General features: G+C 41.6%; 1 non-coding gene across 1 annotated transcript; it reads right to left on the bottom strand.

The window, feature by feature from the left end:
- Window positions 1–5,425: 5,425 nt before the first annotated feature.
- trnan-auu (transfer RNA asparagine (anticodon AUU)) lies at window positions 5,426–5,499 on the bottom strand. The gene has a single exon. It is a non-coding gene; the product is annotated as a tRNA-Asn (tRNA).
- Window positions 5,500–5,909: the final 410 nt, after the last annotated feature.

The raw sequence follows: 5,909 nt of genomic DNA, 5'->3' as shown, positions 1-5,909 counted from the left end.
CCCTTGTCTAATTGTTAACTTAGTTTCAATTGTGATTGTTTTTCTTTGGCTGCAAAGCGCATTGTGACGTCCACCAACCCTGAAAGGCGTTACATAAATACAAATCGGTCTTTCATAAATTACCTTCAATCCCTATTATTTGGTTACTGACAATCGTCAGTGGAAACAGTTTGTCCCTTTCTACTCTATCAAACGGCTCTTTCGCATGTTGGGAGAAGCGGGAAACCACTAAATCGCTGCAACACTGTGGGGAATGAAGTCGTCAAAGGGGCTTGCATAGTATTGTAAACGATGTGGTCATGTTGTAGTTCTCGACTATGTTTTTATAAAGAGAATTGGGGTTGGATATATACAGCACTCGCTGACACCCTAATATAGTGTGTCTTCATCTCAGTGGCGGAATTCGTTATTGCGTTCGACTTTAAGCAAATGGTTGGTGGCTCAGTACCATCCAGAGGCGGTGGTTGTACTTTCATTTTCCCCATAAGCATTCACTGTCGCGCAGTTCCGGCTTGTGAACCGAGGCAACAATAAAAATATTCCTCAAGTGTTGCCGCTCGACTGTTGTCAGGTGTTGTCAACGTTATTTATTTAATGAATATTCATAGCATACATATCACATGGTATAATATATATTCATTTCAAATATGCAATTAAAGTTAAGAATTAGAGTCTTGGTTGGATGTGTTTGTGTGTCAGTTCTCCGATGAGTCCTCATCTGAGACTGGGAAACAATCTCTCAGTATTCTGTAGGTTCAATAAGATTGCCTCTCAGTCTTCCAAACTCCAGGGAATTTCAGCCCAATTTACACAGCCTCACATCCCAGGAGAACTCTCTCATCACAGGAACCTACCAAGTGGACCGTCTCTAATGGAAGGGTAGCCTTTTTCTGAAAAAAACATTGTGGATATCAGAACTGCACCGAATATTTCACACTTGCTCCCAACAAAACCCTGTATAAATGTAGGTTGGTGTTTTTATTCTTATACAGCAATCTGTTGGCAATAAAGACCAAAATGTCATTTCCCTTCCTATTGTTTGCTGCACCACCACGCTATCTTCCTGCGTTCCTTGTACAAACACACCCAAATCTCTCAAGATAAACGCTTATATTAGGAAGGACGATGGCCTTGTGGTATTATCGCGAGATTATTTATCCAGAAACTCATCCAATTTTACGGGGCCCCGCTTTTGAATCCTGCCACGGCACGTTGTGCAATTTGTATTCAATTAAAACTATCTGGAATTAAGAATCTACTGATGACCATGAAACCATTGTCGATTGTCGGAAAAATAAACATGGAGTTCGGTAATGTGCTTTAGGGAAGGAAATCTGCCGTCCCTTATCCGGCCTGGCCGACATTGATTCCACAGCTGCAGCAAAGTGGTTGACTCCAAACTGTCCTAGGGCAACCAGGATGGGCAATAAATGCTGGCCAGCCAGCGACGCCCATTTTTAATGAATTAAGACAGAACTAGGTCATCTTTCCAAATACTGTCTCCTCTTTCTCCGTTTATGAACAAGAGAATATCTTTTTGGGCAACATGGTGCCACAGCTGCCTCACAGCGCCAGGGACCCGGTTTTGATTCCCGGCATTGATTACTGTCTGTGCCGAGTCTGCATGTTTTTCCCGTGTTGCGTGGGTGTCCTTCTTACTCCCACAGAGTGAAAGATGTGCTGGTTAGGTGCATTTGCCATGCTAAATTCGCTGTCAATTTACCCGAGAAGGTGCCGGTTCTGCCGACGAGGGAATTGTCACAGTAACTTCATTCCAGTATTAATGTAAGCTTAACGGTGCCACTAATAAAAAACCTTTCAATTGTCCAACATTATACCCGATGTGCTCCAACCACTGAGCTATGGAGCCAATTCCTGCGCCTAGTGCGGAGTTAGTGTATCATCATCAGTGGAGCGAAGAAGAGGTTGAATTTTCAGGTGGGTGATATTTGATGGATGTGGAAATATCCGAGGTGGAGAACAAGGAGTTAATCGATGCGATTTGAAAGAGGAAGAATTTGACATGTGTGTCAGTTGCTTTTGTGATAAATGTTTGCCGTCTCATTCTTCTTCAGAGTTTATTGCTGTTGTTACATCTCCGATTTTTCCAGCTCTGAAACAATTCATCTCAGTGGTTGGAGCACATCGGGTGTAATGTTGGACAATTCGGTTAATGAAGAGTTAAATAAGAAGTTTTTCACTATTTGCCTGGCAATCCAACGCGGAACATGGCGCCGAATCCTAACCACGGGACGCCAGGAAAGCTGATATCAGAGATTTGAAATTCGTTGATAACCATCTCTCTCTTCACTGCTTCATTTCAGGTCACGTTCGTTACTGACATTGTCACGCAGTCATTCCAATATCTTGGAACCAACTGAAGCAAATGATGTCTTCTTCCTTTATTTTCAGATACTTTCAACTCCAGAAATTTAGTACGTGCTGAGCAAAGTGCTCTGTTTAGTTAACAGTTTGTCATCAATTCCGGGCCATAGCGGAGGAAACATTGACTCTGAACCACTCGACCCTCCAGGCAGTACTTCCACTGGCTCAATGTTGCCTTGCCTACCATTCCTGGTGTCATGAAATTCATCATGCCTTCTGATCTATCACAGAAATTCCTTTTGTTCCTTTCAATGAGTGGTTCCTGACTTTGCAATCAGAAAATACTGGGAATACTCAGTGGGTCGGTTCATTTCTTCGTGATAAACGCGCAACTAATTCCAATAGGCGAATCCTTTGAAATTAAAAGCATTTGGAAATTTTTGTGTGAGGGCAAAATACTGCGGATGCTGGAACCTGAAATAAAAATTTAAAAATGCTGGAAAATCTCAGCAGGTCTGACAGCATCTGTAGAGAGAGAATAGAGCCAACATTTCGAGTCCGGAGCTCTGACGAAGGGTCATCCAGCCATAAAACGTTGGTTCTATTCTCTCTCCACAGATGCTGTCAGGTCAGTTTCGATCTTGCAACCTTTTCTCTTTATGATGAAAGTATTTCTGCCCGAATCAAACCGGGGACCTTTCGCGTATAAGGCGAATGTGACAACCACTACACCACAGAAACATTGCAATGCAATGATTCAAGGAAACTGGTTCCACAAACCCGTCAATTGCCAACAATAATTTACATTTGGATTGCATGGAATTAGTGTGATAACAAAGGTATTTCGCAAAAATAATGAACTGGACATATAGCAGTGGTGAGATTCGAACTAATATTACTGTCCTGTAAGTCCAACAGGTTTATTTGGTAGCACGAGCTTTCGGAATACTGTCCCTTTATCAGGTGACTCATATGCTGAACGGGCAGTGCTCCGAAAGCTTGTGCTCCCAAATAAACCTGTTGGATTTTAACCTGGTGTTGTGAGACTACTTACTGTGCTTACCCCAGTCCAACGCCTGCAACTCCACATCACTACTGCCCTGAACTCATCAATGGTACCAGCAGAACCTATTGATGCCGTATCTGGTGTTGCCAGTGAATAGAATCAATGGAGTAGAATTGGTTCACATGTCCCATTGAACCTCCTCGACGATTGAATCAAGGCAGATCCATAGCCTCAACCCCAATTTCCCAGTTTATCTCGATTGCCCTTCATTCAATTAGATTCCAACAACTCTCCACCTCAACCTTCAATGTCTTCATCAACTGAAGATCCACAGACCTCTGTGCGGCTACAGAATTGATGCAAGATGGCGCCCGAGCGAGGCTACTTCTTGCAAGCTGTGCCCCGCATACCTTCTAATTCTATCCTTCACTCTCGTTCTATGCTTCTAAAACGTCATTCTAACTATTTTAAAGTCTCCAACAATGCTTTCATCAATTTCTGACAACCTAGCTTTGATTGGAACACTACATTCTGCACTCTCTCATTCCCTTCTCTATGAACGGTATGCTTACTCTGTAAAGCGCGCAAGAAACAATACTTTTCACTGTATGCTAATACATGTGATAATAAATCAAAGAATTCCAAAGATTCGCAAGACTTTGAGTGAAAAAATCTCTCCGTACCTCATTCATAAATAGCTGAAACATCATCCAGAGAATATTAGCCCAGAGTACCTTACTGAGGCACTTTTTGTCACCGTATAACCGTAACGTCACTCACTTGCCATGGCAAATCCATCTAGCCGACATCAGCTGCACCGTGAGTGTGACAGTGGAAGTAGAAAAGCAACAGAAGGTCAGTGGCGACTTTGCTGAGGGCATTTTTAAAATAAATGGTGAAGAACAAATTAACATTTTGTCTGCTCAAATCCAGTTCATAAGCAACAACGACCTAGAATCAGGGAAAATTTAAAAAAATATTAATTTCGATTATGTCTCCACCTTATTTCGAATCGAGGAGCCCATCGTATATGAAATGAACATGTTAACTCCTCCAATCCAGAAACGCTGCTCATGACCAATGTGACCAGCCGAGAATATCAAACCGTGCAGTCAGATTGCAATGTAAATCCTTGTTTTGTAGAATTTTAATTCTGTTGAAAATCTTAGCCATGTGGCAGAGTCATTGATCTAACATAAGATTCAGAAAGTAACATTTGCCCCGAATTTTATCTCTTTCTCCGTGACTGCAGTTGCCGAATATTATTCAAGCATTGGGGAAGGGGAAGTGCCACATGGCTGTGAAATAATGTGATGCCTTAATATTTAATAACACTTAGCGATGGGACAGCTGCTTTGAAAAGGTTTTGTCAGTTTTTTTGAGCTCAATAATCAGCATACTTCAGGAACACAGGTGACACATGGAAGTGTTTAAAATTTGATGCGTGTCCAAAGATTCTGCAAAACCTGCTGATGCATGTATTATAAATACAGGTTTTGCCAGAACATAAAACACACTGCAAGACGGCAATGATAAATGAAATAGTCCCACAAGCTATTCACGTGTAACTTCAAATTTCCAAAACCCACCAATCTCATCGTTGCTGATCCTGTGAAACTTACCATGTAAAACACAGCAGGCATTCAGCTCTCAAAGAAACTCAAATGTGAATTATCTGCTCTCAATCTCAGGACTTTGCAATTATAAAAACAGCATTCTGGTGAAAGTTTAACTCCGTCCTCATTCCACTGATTATTGCCGACTTGCTGTGTATTTCCCTCGTTGAACACATTTCAGGTTGGGATAGACAAATTCCTGATCTATCTGAGAAAGAAGGGGCGTGTGCAGGATAATGGCAACCCAAGATCAAACATGGGTTAAAGTTTCGAGTTCAGTTATTGAGTTTAATAATATTTGAAATATATAAATTGTTACCAATAATATGTTAGAGATAAATGTTCAATAAATTAACGTCGGCTAACAGCAGAGACAGAAACATACGATAAGTTTTTTTTAGTGTTGCCCAAGGACTCAGTGACACTCAAAACCCAAGAGACAATGAAAGCAGATGGAGAGAAAAAAAAGTGAAACCACCGTCCCTGGATGGACTCGAACCACCAACCTTCCGGTTAATAGCCGAACGCGCTAACCAATTGTGCCACAGCGACTGACACAATAACGATCAACATGGCATCCTTAATCAGGGTGACGGCGTGTTGGCTGCAAATTCGACGCCAATGCAATTTTCACGAAACCTGACATAGAAAGACCAAATTATGGTATCGTTTACAAATCTAAACATGTAGATTTTACTATTTTACCCCACAGTGTTCACGTTTTACCCCAAGTACTGTTCACGTTTAGTTCAAAATTGCACTCAAATTAATTACCTGTAATAAACGCTCCAAACATTGCACAGATACCGAATAACCACATTGTTGTTTGTCTTTACGCCTATTTACTTAGAAACCTGCAGACACTGACAATATGTCACCGCTGGTTCTACCAGTATTGAGGCTCGGTGTCTCTTGCTCCCGCTCATATGTCATGACATTCTGTGTTTGGCGTAGGGTACAGC

This window comes from Mustelus asterias, unplaced genomic scaffold, assembly GCF_964213995.1.
Source record: "Mustelus asterias unplaced genomic scaffold, sMusAst1.hap1.1 HAP1_SCAFFOLD_87, whole genome shotgun sequence".
Lineage (NCBI taxonomy): Eukaryota > Metazoa > Chordata > Chondrichthyes > Carcharhiniformes > Triakidae > Mustelus > Mustelus asterias.
The sequence above is the reverse complement of the archived record's forward strand: the minus strand, read 5'-3'. Positions and strand labels throughout refer to the sequence as shown.